The sequence below is a fragment of the Euleptes europaea genome, chromosome 1 (genome assembly GCF_029931775.1).
Source record: "Euleptes europaea isolate rEulEur1 chromosome 1, rEulEur1.hap1, whole genome shotgun sequence".
In the NCBI taxonomy this organism is placed as follows: Eukaryota; Metazoa; Chordata; class Lepidosauria; order Squamata; family Sphaerodactylidae; genus Euleptes; species Euleptes europaea.
The window spans coordinates 30,055,441-30,072,130 of NC_079312.1; positions in this window are offsets into that span (position 1 = coordinate 30,055,441).

The following is a 16,690-nucleotide window of genomic DNA, read 5'->3' on the forward strand; positions in this document are numbered from 1 at the left end:
ACTGCTGGTCTGGGAAGCTCTGAGCACAACGCAACAGAGGTCTGATAAAAAAAAAACATTCCTCGTCCTCAAGGAAAACTTACGGTACAATAACACATGAATTAAGCATTCAGGTACCCCACCCATACATGGACAACACCTGTCGCTGAAAGGAATTCTCTTATATCTACATATAAAATGGCTTATGGAAGAATATTAAGCCTGGCAAGCATAAACGCTCTGCGGACATGATTCCAAATGAGATAAGTTAGCAGCTACAGTGCCATAATCCAGATCAGTTCCCTTGGAAAAAATGGCTGCTTTGGCAATTGGACTCTATGGCATTGAAGTCCCTCACCTCCCCAAACCTCGCCCTCCTCAGGCCCCACCCCAAAAACCTCCCACCAGAGGTGAAGAGGAACCTGGCAACCCTACAAAAATGGGGGAAGTGCCCCCATTGAGAACAGCAGCAGTGAAGGCCATTCCCGCGTTGGAAGGGGTTAGGAAGGTGACTAAAGTCAGCTCCATCCCTGGGAATGCCCCAGGACCGCTTCCCCACACCAGCACCGCTGTTCTCTTCCGGGATATAGTTCCTGGAGAGGCTGCGCCAGCGGGGGAGCCCTCTGCAGCTCCGCAGCACTCAGGTGCCAATAGGAATGGCCCCCCACACCAGCGTAAGTGCCCCTTATACCGGAATAAGTGGGCACCTACGCTGGCGCAGGATCACGCCGCCGCCAATCGACTTCCTCCCTCCTCAGGAATGTGCTCATAGAGTCCATTTGCAGACCTATGGGACAGCAGCAATGAAAAGAAGAAAGCTTCATTTCTGCACCCCAATAAGGACAGCTGAATCTCATCCAGTTCAATAGTTAAAATGCTTTGTGACCTGTCGGCACCCAGGTCTGACCTTTAAAAGGAGGTAGCCATGTTGGTCAATAACAAAAGGCGTGTAACGCCTTTTGTAAAGACTGTCCTTAACAATAGTGTTTCGTGGCTTTCGTTTTTAGGTCAAACCCTATCAATGATGTTAATTGGGCTCTAAGTGGTGAAGTGCCTGTGTTATAATATTAATTGCGAATTACCATAACACAGTAGGAGGTTGATAGTTCAAAGCAGTTGTTTATTAGGCCTAATATACATACCGGGTGAAACTGCCCAAATGCGCAGGACAGTCCTCCCACAGAACAAAGGATTACAACAACTTTTATAACTTTGGATTAGGGATGTTACAATTACGTCAATTCGCGGCACATTGGCTGTCTAATTCATTTTGATTAGCATAGCATGTACACATTGGCCGAAGCTCTTTCTAGGCAAGCGCCAGGTCTTGTGACCGCATTCCTAAGACATTGCTTTTCTCTACAGGTGCACGGCTGTGCCAGGCACGTGATGCAGTCTTTTGTTCTGGCAGCTCATAATGGTGTCTGCCAGACTTATGCTAACTTAAATGATTATACATTAGGGCATCTGTTTCAAGGATCAATACTTTACCCCTTATACCTGGGGCTGCATGGCTATTACATATATGTGCTCTTCACATGGTATTGTGCCAGATGTTAAGTCTTATATTTTGGGCTTAGCATCTTTATAAGTGCAAGTATGCGAACTGGAGCATAAAAGCATACATTTCCCAATACATTTCCCATAGTATATAATGATTTCAGGCATGACAGTTGTAACATTTTCGTGAAGTTCTTTGCTGATAAAATCTCTTTCATCTGCTTCAACTTGGAGGCCAAGTTGATATTAGACATGGCACCTGTGATGTCAGAAGCCTGGCTTGTCCTTTTTCTGTTGAAAACTTTGGACCTGACAGGGTCCTTGGAATGGGGAGGGCTACTCCTTGAGTGCTTGATCCTAGTTCATCTTGGCTTATAAATAGGGTTGCCAACCTCCAGGTAATAGCTGGAGATCTCCTGCTATTACAACTGATCTCCGCCGATAGAGATCAGTTCCCCTGGAGAAAATGGCTGCTTTGGCAATTGGACTCTATGGCATTGAAGTCCCTTCCCTCCCCCCAAACCCCGCCCTCCTCAGCCTCTGCCCCCAAAAATCTCCTGCCGGTGGCGAAGAGAGACCTGGCAACCCGAAACCCTGCCCTAGTCAGGCTCTGCCCCAAAAATCTCTTGCTGGTGGTGAAGAGGGACCTGGCAACCCAGTTTCCCTGGAGAAAATGGCCGCTTTGGCAATTGGACTCTATGGCATTGAAGTCCCTCCCCTCCCGAAACCCGACCCTCCTCAGGCTCCGCCCCCAAAACCTCCCGCCGGTGGTGAAAAGGGATCTGGCAACCCTACTTATAAGATCATCCAGAGGAAAAGGATTGTGACGTTGGGTCAAGATTGTTAACGCCTCACTAAGGGGTGGGGGCGTGGTTCTCCCAAAGCCTTTGAAGGAGATATTATTAAATTCCTTGCGTGAGAAACCTCCATTAGCTAAGGAGGGTGTAGCCAGTTACAGGCCAATCTTTAAATGTTGTTTATAGGGAAGGTGATAAAGCCTGTGATGGTGGAGCAGCTCCCGGACTTCCTGGATAACACATCTGCTCTTGGCCCATTTTAGCTAGTCGAGTTTAGAACAGAGACAGCTTTAGTTGCAAGGGGCGGCCATCCCCGTCTATCGGCACTCTTTGAAACCGTGGAGCCATTCCGTCTTTATTCATCAGCTGGAATACGGAGCAGCCCAGCAGCAGTTTTCATCTTCTTTTGTCCTATTGGCTACAGAGTTTCCTCTAGAAGAGGGGGCGGTAGTTAGTAGTTTGATTTACAGAATGCCCCAAGGGTTAATTTTGTCCCTTATACTCTGCAAGATGTATGTTAGACTGCTGAGTTCGTCAGCCACTTTGAGGCAGGATGTCACAGAAGTCCTGATAACACCCATGTCTCTATTGTTTTTATTAGGAACCTTTTGGGAGCCAGCGTGGTATAGTGGTTAAGCGCAGCGGACTCTAATCTGGAGAGCTGGGTTTGATTCCCCACTCCTCCCCATGAAACCTGCAGAGGAACCTTGGGCCAGTCACAGCTCTCTCAGAACTCTCTCAGCCCCACCTACCTCGCAAGGTGCCTGTTGTGTGTGGGGGGGAGGCATTTGTAAGCTGCTCTGAGACTCCTTAGAGAAAAGCGGGTATAAAAACCAACTCTTCTTCTTTTTCTCGGCTCCGACCAAGGCTGCTCACCTGGCATCCACCAGGTTTTTAAAAAATGGTCAAATTCAAGGCTATCCAACAAAGCAAAGCCCAAATATTTGGATGGGATATCATGCTATCATCTCTGGAAAAAGTGGCATCCAGAAATATCATGCCATAACCGAAATGTTTGTGTCACACTGTCTTGTGTAGCAGGAACAGCTGACTTCATGACTGGATAGACACAAATCAAAGATGTAGGAGAAAAATTTCAAATTTGTTTACGTTGTTTGTTAATATGGCAACGCTCTAAGGTCCTTCTGGTTCCTGTTTTCATACCAGCCCACTCTTCCTCTGTTGCAGACCAGACTGGCTCAACCATACAAACTACACAAGTGTCCTCGTGTGATGCCACAGTTTGTCTTTGAGTGTGTGTGTGTCCGTGTCCAGCCAAGCCTTTCCCCTTTTGTGTATGTGCATGCCACTTGAACTGAGTTTGGCTTGGGCAATAAATACAAGCAAATGGTAGGAGTATGACCAGCTGTCCTGGAAACACAGCAGAGTTCCAGAGTTTGGCCAGAGCCATTGACATTGACTATTACTTCGACGAACCATCCTATAACAACCCTCCACCTGATAACTTAGGGGATCAAGCATGAAACTTAGAAAAACAATGGGAAGAACCATTCAGCCCCACATATTAACTTGAATAGATTCTCAGTTTTGATGGCCTTTATAAAACCTGTCTACCAGCTCAATTGTCTTGGCATTGCCAAAGAGAATAGCATAAAAGAAGAGTTGGTTTTTATATGCCGACTTTCTCCACCACTTAAGGAAGAATCAAACCAGCTTACAATCCCCTCCCCCTCCCCACAACAGACACCCTGTGAGGTAGGTGAGGCTGAGAGAGTGTGACTAGCCCAAGGTCACCCAGCTGGCTTCATGTGGAGGACTGGGGAAACAAACCAGGTTCTCTAGATCAGAGCCAACTGCTCCAAACTACGGCTCTTACACCACGCCGGCTCTCATAGAGGACTTGATTGAGGATCCATGCATTTAGATCCACATGACATAAATGAGTGGCTCTGCTTTTTCTATAGTGTGCAGAGGCAGAGATGCTGCTAGTTTCAAGTGGGTTGAATCAGGTTAGGCAGCTATTGCAGGAGAGAGAGAAATGCCACTTTTGTTAGCCTGCCTGTTTCTCTTTCTTTCTTCTTCTTCTTTTTTAAATATATATAATTTTTTTTATTGTAGGCAATAAAGAAGCGGCTCTCTGACCAACAGCTGAGCCAAGATGCAAGCCGTTAGCAGACTTAAGTACCTATGAATGCATTGATGATTCCTTTATAATGAACTTTAGTTTCCCCTTTAATATGATTTTGCATTAGCAGATTACCTTACCAGGGCTGGGAAAGTAAGTGTTGTTCCTGACAGTAATTACTTAGAATAATTTGCTAAAAGCATCTGCAGGATGTATCAGATTCACTTGGATGACTGAAAGCAAAGCAGCCAACCGTGATTTGAGCCAACCAGGGCAATGAACCTCCACAATGCCAGATGGTGTTATTTAACTGTTTGTGTTGACTTTTGTTTTAACAGATGAATTTACCTATTTTTTAATCTGCTTTGCAGTGCAATCTTAACACATGCTTAAAAGAAGTCCCTTTTATTCAATTAGGCTTACTCCCAAGTAAGTGTTCTTAGGATTGCAGTCTTGGACAGTTTCCACATGAAGATGATTCTCTGTGTAGCTCTCCTTGCTACTTAGGGTTGCCAGCTCCAGTTTGGGAAATACCAGGATATTTTGGGGGTGGAGCCTGAGGAGGGCAGGGTTTGGGGAGGGACTTCAGCAGGGTATAATGCCATAGAGTCCACACATGAACACATGAAGCTGCCTTATACTGAATCAGACCCTTGATCCATCAAAGTCAGTATTGTCTACTGAGATCGGCAGCGGCTCTCCCGGGTCTCAGGCAGAGGACTTTCACATCACCTACCCACCTAGTCTCTTTAACTGGAGATGCAGGGGATTGAACCTAGGACCTTCTGCATGCCAAGCAGATGCTCTACCACTGAGCCTCAGCCTCTCCCACCTTCCAAAGTGGCCACTTTCTCCAGGTGAACTGAACTCTATCGCCTGGAGATCAGTTGTAATAGCGGCAGATTGCCAGCCGCCACCTGGAGGTTGGCAACCCTAGGTGGGAAATTCCTGGAAATTTGGGGGTGGAGCCTGTGGAGGACAAACTTTGAGGAAGGGAGAGAGAGACCTTAGTATAAGAGTCCACCGTCCAAAACAGCCATTTTCACCAGGAGAACTGACCTCTGTTGTCTGGAGATCAATTGTAATTAGGATTGTCAACCTCCAGGTACTAACTGGAGATCTCCTGTTATTACAACTGAACTCCAGCCTATAGAGATCTGTTCACCTGGAGAAAATGGCTGCTTTAGCAATTGGACACTATGGCATTGAAGTCCCTCCCCTCCCCAAACCCCTCCCTCCTCAGGCTTCGCCCCCAAAATCTTCAGGTATTTCCCAACCCAGAGCTGGCAACTCTAGTTGTAATACCAGGAAATCTCCAGGCCCCACCTAAAGGTTGGCAACCTGTAACGCTGCCACAAATGCACAAGCATTCACAGTGGCAATGGAGTGTCCATGCAGCAATTTTCCTTGCTTCCCCCCCCCCCCCCATCACAGCCAGTATTCCCTCCCTTCCACTAAATGGCTTAAAAATTTTTTTGGGGAATCACTAGTTGTATAGGTGTGTATGTTTATATAAACGTCAGCTTTTTTGAACCTCTTCTTAAGAAGCCCCAATTAAAAATTCCAGTAAATTGTGCATTATGTTTCTACGTCAAGAGTCTGTATTTATTCTCATCTTTCCCTTTCTAGGGCATTGCAAGCTCAATACTTCCAGCTATGATCACCACAGGCCTGGAACCACCTTTCATAATGTATGAAGAAATAAGGTAGGAATGCCTGGCTCAGCATCTGCCCTGCGTCTTTTACCTCACCTCCCTAATGAGGCCAGTCCCTACACATCCAGCATTAATCATAAAAAATAACTATGCTCCTTTCCCCATACCTTCCTCCAAAGAATGGATTGCATTATAGGTGCTATAAGATATTTTGGAGGCTATAATCCCTTCCAGCCACTGTATGGGGAAATATATTTCCATTTACATGCATGTAGGGCTTTTATGTGTAGAGGTACTCACCGGTACTGAATCCCAGCACCTTTTGGAGGGCTCCCCCAAATCCTGAGAGGGGAATTGGTAGAAATCACTACAATCTTATATACGATCACTAGCACCTTTCTTTCTCTTTTTAAAACAAATTAAAAACCCTGGATGCATGAGAAGTACCCTCTAATCGGGGTGTGGCATTGGAAATTAGCCCCCTCCCTCCCTGCCATGCCTCCGAATACAGGTTTCCATTTCAAGTCGCATTTTAGGGCTGGCCACAGAAATCTGAGACTGTAGCAGACATTTCCTCCAGAGTGGGGTGACTGTTGATTTGGAATTAGGGTTGCCAGTTCCCTCTTCGCTACCGGCGGCAGGTTTTTGGGGCAGAGCCTGAGGAGGGCAGGGTTTGGGGAGGGTCTTTAATTCCATAGAATCTAATGGCCAAAGCATAGAGTCCAAAATGCAAAAAAAGACCCTCCATGCAACCCAACCTTGGGGGAAAAAAGAGGGGAGGTTAATTAGACTGACCTACTTTCACACACTAGGTGTGAAAAGAATAGGAAGTCTTGCCTCCCATCATAGAAAAGCATAGGAAGGTTTTTTCCCACAGCTCTTGGGGGGCATTTTTGGAGGTAGAGTTCCCAAACTTTCAGGGTAGCTTGGAGGGACCCTTCTTGCAATAACCCCCAGGTTTGGTGCAGATTGGGTCTGGGGGTCCCAAGTTATGGGGTCTGGAAGGGGTCCCCCCATCCTCCCATTAGAATTAATAGAGCCGGCTCCTATTCAATCTTAAGGGGGATGGGGGTGACCCCTTCCAGACCCCATAACTCCCCCTGACCCAATCTTTACCAAACTTGGGGGTTCTTGCAAGGAGGGTCCCTCCAAGCTACCCTGAAAGTCTGGGACCTCTACCTCCAAAAATGCCCCCCCCCCCGAGTTGCGGAAAACCCCGAATGTGTTTTAAATGGGTTTAAGTGGCCGAATTTATTCGGGAATGCTGAATTTAAAGCCAAAATCCCCCTATACCGAACAGGGGGGATTCGGGATTTCTCGAATTAAAAAGGCCATTTAATCCCGAATCTGAATTGAACCCCAAAAAAAATTCAACAGCCCTAAATTGGACTTCCCAAACCCCACCCTCCTCAGGCTCTGCCCCAAAAACCTCCCACCGGTGGTGAAGCGGGACCTATACCGTATGCTTACAAAACCATTATTTTAAATTAAAGATTTATTTGTTCTCTTACTGTATTTATTTCATTTTCTCCCCAATGGGGACCCAAAGCGGCTTATATCAGTCTCCTCCATTTTATCTCCACAATAACCCTGTGAGGTAGGTTAGGCTGAAAGTGTGTGACTAACCCAAGGGTAAGATTGCCAACTCTGCTTTGGCAGATTCCTGGAGATTTTGGGTTGTAGTTTGGGGTGGGGAGGGAGCTGAGTGAGGATGTGATGCCAGAGAATCCACCCTCTGAAGCTGCCGTTTCCTCCAGGGAAACTGACCCCTGTAGTCTGGACATGAATTGTAATTCCAGGACAACTGCAGCCCCCACCTGGAGGTTGGCAACCCAAGCCCGAGATCACCCTGCAATCTTCCATGGCAGAATGGAGATTTGAACTTGGAGTTCCCCAATCCTAGTCAGACATTCAAACCATTATACCAGTCTCAGCCTGGGTTGTTATTAGGGTTGCCAGGTCCCTCTTCGCCACTGGCAGGAGGTTTTCGGGGCGGAGCCTGAGGAGGGTGGGGTTTGGGGAGGGGAGGGACTTCAGTGCCATAGAGTCCAATTGCAAAGCGGCCATTTTCTCCAGGTGAACTGATCTCTATCGGCTGGAGATCAGTTGTAATAGTGGGAGATCTCCTGCTAGTACCTGGAGGTTGGCAACCCTAGTAGTCATGTGGATGTTGCAGGGCAGGGAGGGGATTTATTGTCTCAGACCTATGAAGAAGATCCTCTCCTTGTCTTCGAGGACCTGCCCCTACAAGGACTTCTAGTTACATTAAATGTCTTTTTGGACTCTGAGGGAAACCTGGACATAGAGTTTTTGTACATATTTCCACGTACTGCTGTTGGTGATTGTTTCTGGTTCAGGTGACGGTTCACTTGTAGATAATTGCACTGTCTTTGCTGTTATTTGGGTCTCTCTTTACAATACATGTGTTTAGATACGAGCCTAGTGCTGATTTTTTCTTCGGTACCTGGAGGGTGGCAACCCTAGTAGTCATGTGGATGTTGCAGGACAGGGAGGGGATTTATCAGCTTGGAATGTAGTGCTCTGATGTCCTTAAAAATTCAGATTTGTTTTGTGGACATTTAGGAAATCCATCAGGTTTGCACTTGGCTGTGAATGGTTGTTTCTGCTCGTTCTTTTAGCCTTTTGGGCTTCCCTCAAGCTGACATCCTGGCATTGGGCCCATGTTTGGCTGTCCCGCCCATTCTTCTACTTCCTGCTACGCCCTTTCTACCTTTACTCCAGTTTGATGCAATTTCTCCACTAATAGCAACAAGGGAGGGAGACGGAGTAAGTCGTGTCCCAGAACAGAACTTGGGAGAGAAGAGCCAGCACCTTGCTTGGTGTGGCGGATCTTCTTTTTCTGTCCTTTGGGAAGAGAGCTTTGGTCAGGCTCTCAACTTGGACTATTCGCCTTGGCACTCCCTTCATCAAATTCCACAGCTGGGAAAGTCATACCTGTTCCCTGCAGAGGAAATGTGCCAAGCGACTTGTCAGCTGTGCTGTTCAGGTGGGAATGGATGTGCTCCGAGGAACGACTGGCTTTGAGATGGGGCAGGCAGCGTCTTCACGATCCCAGGGATGACTTATGGAAAAAGGGACGTTACCGAGCTCACAGTGGATCCCGGAGATGCAGGTCTGGCTCCTAGCGCTGATCCTAGTGCACCTGCCTTCTGCCTGCCTTCTGCCTGAAACTCTTGGGGACTCTGTCACCTGCACACAGGTGGGTACCAGCCTTGACTAGCTGCTAGGATACTAGCAAACTCTGTGTCTTCCTCTTTTCTCTCTGTCCTTTGTCTCTGCCTCATCACCCCTCCAGTGGGCTCAGTCAATGAACCTATATGTTTGTTTAAGGTTTGTGTGCCACATGCTGGCCGAAGGTTTGTGTGTTTGCTGTTGGTCGCACAACCTCAAAGCTTTTGGTTTCTAGATATGAAAGGGCAAAATCCATTCCGCTATCTGCTTACACATTTATGGCATGAGCCTCAGGGATCAAGTGTGCAAAGACGCAAGCAATATGTAGCAGCTGGCTTTTTGCTGAGATGGATCCCGTAACATCACCTCCTCAGGTCCATATCTAATTGGGATTAGTTACCCTTAATAATTCTGTCCCATCTACAGTGAAGGTACTTCAAGAACGGAGAGCCTGTGTGCCAAGGAGGATGAGATTCCTATAGTCCAATGAAGGGATTTTAGGAGGAAGAGTTTTTCTCACTCCTGCAAGATAGCACCTGTTAAAATTATGTTTCCCACACCGCTATTTATGGTGTACAGGAACTCTGGCTTCCTTTGCTTCTGGCAAAATGCACAGGGCATGACTAAAAGGGTGAATTCTTTCCCCCAAAGTATGCTCAAAGCTGAAAGAAGATTCTAATTAGCATTGGATATGGAATGTGTGTGAGCTCATATGAACAGATGTGTGAACTGCACACACACACACACACACACACACACAAACAGGAGTCTTCAGGGCTCTTGAAGGAGCTGCAGGTTTTTATTCTAGTACAAGCTGTTGTGAACTAGTCCTGGATGGATGGACATACTGGGTCCTCACTAGGTGCACCTCTATGCATGTGTGTGGATGGACAGAGAGATATGAAGATAAAAAAGTAAACAGCAGGGTCAAGGGGCCATGAAATGTGGGAAGTTCAGGGATGTAATTACCTGGCAGTTTAAACAATATTGGGTGCTTGCATTCTCACACAGAAAGCCGCTGTGGTATGGGGGTTACAGTGTCTGACTGGTGAGACCTTGGTTATCCTCAGTCAGTCTCTCTCTCTCTTAGCCTAGCCTACTTCACAGCATTGTCGTGAGGGGAAAATGGAGGATGGGGAAATTGTTTAGAAGAGGAGGATAAAAATATGGTATGTTAAAAAGAAGTTCATCTGGCATCACATTTAGACCAGGTTGGATTTGCAGAACTGCAAATTAATTTTATACCTTGGAGATATGGCACTATGGTTGCCAGCTCTGGGATGGGAAATCCCTGGAGATTTGGGAGTGGGCCCTGGGGAAGTTGGGGTTTGGAGAGAGGAAGGCGCTTAGTGGGGTATAATGCCATAGATTCCACTTCCAAGGGGAACAGATCTCTGTCTTCTGGAGATCAGTTATAATCCCAGAGGAACGCCAAGCCTTACATGAGAGCCTTTTCCATGTTCCCTCACCCCTTTCACTTGAACCCCCTCCTCCCATTGAGAAAAGTCACAGCCGGCTTTCCCACCACATCATGTGTGCTGCATAAGCTGCTCTTGTAATGCCCAGATATAAGGGCTGGTTTAGAACACTATGTATTCATACGCACACACATGGAAGCTTTGGGAAGTTGGCATCCAGGAGCCATGAACCAACAAATCATGCTCTCTGTGTCTGGTACGGCCTCTCACCAGTAGAGAGCTCTGAATTACGTTCATCTTCAGGAATGTGGTTTCTGGTTACCGAGCTCACAAGATCAGGCACTCACTTCGGCCAATATCTATAGGTTATGCTAATTAGAGTGAAGTAGACACTTGTGCATTGGTGCTTTTGTGTGTCAATCTGCTTGTCAGTGTTGGGAGAATTTGCAAATTCTCTCCCTTGAGCTCTTTTTTTTTGGGGGGGGGGTCTCTGCCTGTTACTTACCAAAGCAAGCCAGAGAATGTAATAGGAAAACACAAACCCTGTATCACACACACATAGCAGTAAAGCATATAGGTTTACTGAACATACAATGGTTGTAAGGCAAAGAGAAGAATAATACTTAGACAGATTTAACAACACTCCCCATAGAGACTGATACACAGACAGACAGACAGACAATCAGAGCCGCTCTGGGTCATTCCAAAAGAGAGACAGGATGGTCTCTCCCTGGGAAGGACAAAGGACTGGACATTTGGATCACCTTTTTATAGGCTGGACCGTGAGGAGATGGTCTCAAATGGCCCCCTCCTGCCAAATTTTTCAAGATATGAGTTTTCACAAAACATGGCTATAAGTTGTTTAGAGGATCTCTTGTTCCATAATAATTCTTTCAGTGTCCAGGTTTGATGACTGATTGTTCTGTCCGGTCAGTCGATGTACCAACACAATCTCCCCCTAAATGGCCTTGCTCCTCTGAACATTGGAGCACTTAATGTGCTTTGGGTGACTAGCTCCCAGTAATGCAAATCTCCTGTTACTTTCTAAGGTCAGGATCCTAATGGAAACGTTGGGGTCAGCTAGAGGGCTGCTTTCTGAAAGCCTTAGTCAGGTTTTGTGTGGCTATAGGTTATAATATCAAGGTATGAATGTGGTTATTCTTAACCCAAATTATAAATATTCCCGCCACAGTCAGCAGCCATGGGCCTGCCCCATGCGAATGCGTAAATGATACTGACTTTCCTTTGTTTCTCGAGTGAGTAACTCTGCATCTGATTTGTGGGTTATTTCCCCCCCAGGTCTGTGTTGAGCTAAATAAAGAACTGTTGCTCTGTTTAACCTCCTCCTAGTTGTCTTCATTGGACTCTCTAAGACAACCAGGGCACTTCACTCTGGCATGCAGGGAAGGTTGTGGCGGCTGAAGGAGGTGGAGAAGGGGCCACCCAGGCCTGCGTGGCACAGGGCCTCTTGAGGGGTTGTTTACTCGGTGGCTGCTTGAGCCCTTTGTCCTGGCACCACTGGAGTTTATTGGAGCGTGTGACCGTGGCGACAGAATAGGAACAGAAGGCTGTACCGCCAGCCCAAGCAGAAGAATTAGTCAGGTTGCACCCGAGTGCTTGCTTTCCGCTCCGGCCTTGCTCCTGAGCTTTCACAACAGCCTGACGAGTAGGAAAGAAGCAAGCGGCCTCTTCTCCCCTGGCCCGGAAAAGCTTCCCCTGTTATTTCCCCCTCTAATAAAGTAGCGAGCGAGAAAATGGGAGATGATGAGCATTTAGCATAGGCAAGCCCAAGTCAGAAGGCAGTAGTTGACGGGTGTCATGAAGGCAGATGATACCACAGTCCCACTGAGGTAGGGTTGCCACCTCTAGGTTGGGAAATACCTGGAGATTTTGGGGATGGAGCCTGAGGAGGGCAGGGTTTGGGGAGGGGAGAGGATACAGTGGGGGTATCATGCCATAGAGTCCACCTTCCAAAGCAGCCATTTTCTCCAGGTGAACTGATTTTTGTCGCCTGGAGATCAGTTGTAATTGCAGGAGATCTCCAGCCACCAACTGGAGGTTAGTAATCAAAACTAGGCTACAAGTACACGCAAAGAGAATGAGGAATCAAAATTATGCACTTGCAAAGCTACCAATAATAGCAACAACACAAGCAGAATTGCAAAACGGTCTATTCAAGAGAACGAACTCTCATAACAAGAATAAATACGTACTATATACAACAGAACAAAAAGCAATTATGACCAAGGTTCACAATTTCAATATCCCACAGGTAAGTCTTGGTATAACAAATGCATATGCAATTCAGTCAAAATTTCAACATCACAAAGATAATTCTTCATAAAAATAGATGCATAGGCAATAGTCCAACGTCCAAAAATGGTAAGTACCAACTAGGCAACGGAGAAGTTATTAACCGCAATGGGCTTCCGGTAAAATCCCCATTTCATAATCTTTTTCAAGCTTCAAATATTTCCGTGTGCCAATGAAACCTTTATAGGAATAAAGCTTTTAAGCTTGCATTAAGTGTGGACGACTTTGTAAAGCGTCTCTGTTGTATATAGTACATATTTATTCTTGTTATGAGAGTTCGTTCTCTTGAATAGACCATTTTGCAATTCTGCTTGTGTTGTTGCTATTATTGGTAGCTTTGCAAGTGCATAATTTTGATTCCTCACCAATTGGAGGTTGGCAACTCTACACTGAGGGCTACTTCGCCGACTACTTTGGGGCTTCGCTTTGATTATACTTGCATTTTCCGACCGTCAGAGGTCACCTCACTTCCCCCCCCCCCGTGTTTCCATATTTAGCCAGCATCCAGAAAACGTGAGGAAAATGCGCAGAAACACACAGGGAGAGCGATGCGATCCCTGATGGTCAGGAAATGAATGCAATCAAAGCAAAGCCCCAAAGTAGTTGGTTGGGTGACTGCAAGGAAAAAAATCGTGCATAAATGGCCATAGTCTTCATGTTTGTTGGCAAATGACACAAGGGTAGACATTCAGTGGGAGTTGTATGCCTCCTAGACCCGTGTTGGCGAACCTATGGCACGGGTGCCACTTCCGGCACGCGTAGCCCTTTCTGCCGGCACGCACTGTTCCTCCAAGCCGCTGGCCTTTCCGGCTCTGCCCCACCCCGGATGGGGGAGGCTGTAGCCCAGGGGTGGGGAACCTCCGACATCATTGGCTGTGGCCCCCGGACTCTCCCACAGAAGCTGCCGCCATTGCCGCCGCTGGAGCGTGCGCGGCCAGCCAGGCGGGTGGGAGAGCGGGGAACAGAAGCCGAGCGCTCACACTCGGCATGGCCGGCGGCTTCTCCGGCGCCCTCTGGGCCTGTGCGGGCGGAGGGGCATGGCTGGTCGGTGGGTGCGAAGGAGGCGCCCTCTGCCCCACCCTGCTCGCCTCTCACAAGCCTGCCGCCGAGCCCTACCGAGTGGCAAATCCAAGGCAAAACCTCCCATGCATAAATGGCCTCTTTCTTTTTCTGTCTCCCTCTGTCCTTTTCTTTCTCTCCCTTGCTCCATTTCTTTCTCCCTTTCTCTCTCTTTTTCTTTCTTTCTCTCCCTCCCTTCCTTCCCTTTCCCCCTCCCTTCCCTTCCTTCCTTCCTTCCTTCCTTCTTTCCCTCCAGCGGCTTCTCCAGCACCCTCTGGGTCTGTGCGGGCGGAGGGGCGTGTAGTCCTATTCCACCTTTGAAGTGCCCACAAGCTATCCTCCAAACACCTTTCCATTTGTCTTGATATGTAGAGAGAAAACACTAAGGAACTAGTTACCAATCTCCAGGTACTAGCTGGAGATCTGCTATTACAGGTGATCTCCAACCAATAGAGATCAGTTCCCCTGGAAAAAATTGCCACTTTGGCAATTGGACTCTATGGCACTGAAGTCCTTCCCCAAACCCCGCCCTCCTCAGGCGCCACCCCAAAAACCTCCCACTCATGGCGAAGAGGAACTTGGCAACCCTAGCCTCTCCCTCTGGGCCCCCTCTGGGGGTGGTATTCAGGTTAAATTGCCGCATTGGCACTCGGCGATAAATAAGTGGGTTTTTGGTTGCAGTTTGGGCACTCGGTCTCTAAAAGGTTCGCCATCACTGTCCTAGACCAACACAAGACCTTATTTATTTAGAACATGTGGGTGCTGCCTAGGGTAGGCATCCACCAGGCAGGATGCCTTTGTCTCACAGGACCTGGCGTTCTCTTACACTTAGGGTTGCCAGGTCCCTCTTTGCCACCGGCGGGAGGTTTTGGGGGCGAAGCCTGAGGAGGGTGGTTTTTGGGGAGGGGAGGGACTTCAATGCCGTAAAGTCCAATTGCCAAAGCGGCCATTTTCTCCGGGTGAACTGATCTCTATCGGCTGGAGATCAGCTGTAATAGCAGATCTCCAGCTAGTACCTGGAGGTTGGCAACCCTACTTACACTAACAGCTGCTCTCCAGACCGCAGAGATCAGTTCCGCTGGAGCAGATGGCTGCTTTGGAGGGTGGACTCTATGGCGTTCTACCCCTGTTGAGCCCCTTGGAAACTCCACCCCGCCCCCAGGCTTCACCCCCAAATCTCCGGGAATTTCCCACACCAGAGTGGGCAACCCTAGCGCTGCCTCTCCAGACGTGCTTGAGACGGCTCTCAACGAACAAAACAAAACAAACTGACAGTAAAAACCAATTAAACCAATAAAAACATATCAAATAACACATGTAAAATAACCCAAGTCAATGACATAAATAAATCCAACCAAGTAAATAAAAACACCAAAAAAAAATCAGTCAGTAAACGGGAGGAGGCTGCCCCTTTTCTCCTTGTAACTGTGGCATGTGGGGAGAAGCACAGCCTTTCTCCCCCGGCACACCATTTTTCCTTCGTCAACCCCCTTTGTGGAGCTGCTATTGGCTCTGTTTGCAAAATGAGGTTGCTAATGTGGTTGCATGTAAGCTTGGGGAGATGTGTGTGAAGTGCCACCAACTCGCTTCTGACACATGGCAACCCGATGAATTAAGGACCTCCAAAACATCCTCCCATTAACAGCCTTAATGCTCAGGTCTTGCAAACTGAGAGCCATGGCTTCCTTGATTGAGTCAATCCATCTCATGCCGGGTCTTCCTCTTTTCATGCTTCCTTCCAAGTTTCCTAGCATTATTGTCTTTCCCAGAGATTCTTGTCTTCTCATAGTGTGACCAAAGTACGATAGCCTCAGCTTAGTCATGTTAGCTTCTAGGGTCAGTTCACTGATTTGTCTTTTTGGCGGTCCACAGAATCTGTAAAACTCTCCTCCAACACCACATTTCAAATGCATCACCTTTCTTCCTGTCAGCTTTCTTCACTGTCCAACTTTCACACCCATACATAGTGATGGGGATTACTGTAGAATGAATTATCTTGATTACCAGTGACACATCTCTATACTTAAGGATCTTTTCTAGCTCCTTCATAGCTGCCCTTCCTGGTCTCAATCTCCTTCTGATTTCTTGGCTGCAGTCTCCCTTTTGGTTGATGATGGAGCCAAGGAATAGAAAGTCTCTAACAATTTCCATTTCCTCATCATCAGCCTTAAAGTTGTGTTTGGCAATTTCTGCTTTCAGTTTGAGGAGATATTGGTTGTTAATTTACTTCATAGAACTATAGAATCATAGAATTGGAAGGGGCCATGGAGGCTGTCTAGTCCAACCCCTTGCTCAATGCAGGATCAGCCTAAAGCATCCCTGACAAGTGTTTGTCCAGCTGTGGCTTGAAGACTGCCAGTAAGGGGGAGCTCACCACCTCTCTAGGTAGCTGATTCCACTGCTGAACTACTCCCACTGTAAAAAAAAAAAAATCTAATGTCCAGCCGGTACCTTTCGGCTGTAATTTATACTCATAATTGCCAGTTCTGTCCTCAGTCACCAACAAGAACAGCTCCCTGCCCTCCTCTAAGTGGCAGCCTTTCAAATGCTTAAAGACAGCTTTTAAAATACTTCATTTATATGTGTGTGTTGCAGGGGAGGGATATCCTTAGAGGTCCCTAATATGTCCTTTCTCTATCTTTCTACAGGATCTTGGTTGCCAGCTGCTGAGTAAGTGTCCACTTGGCTTTT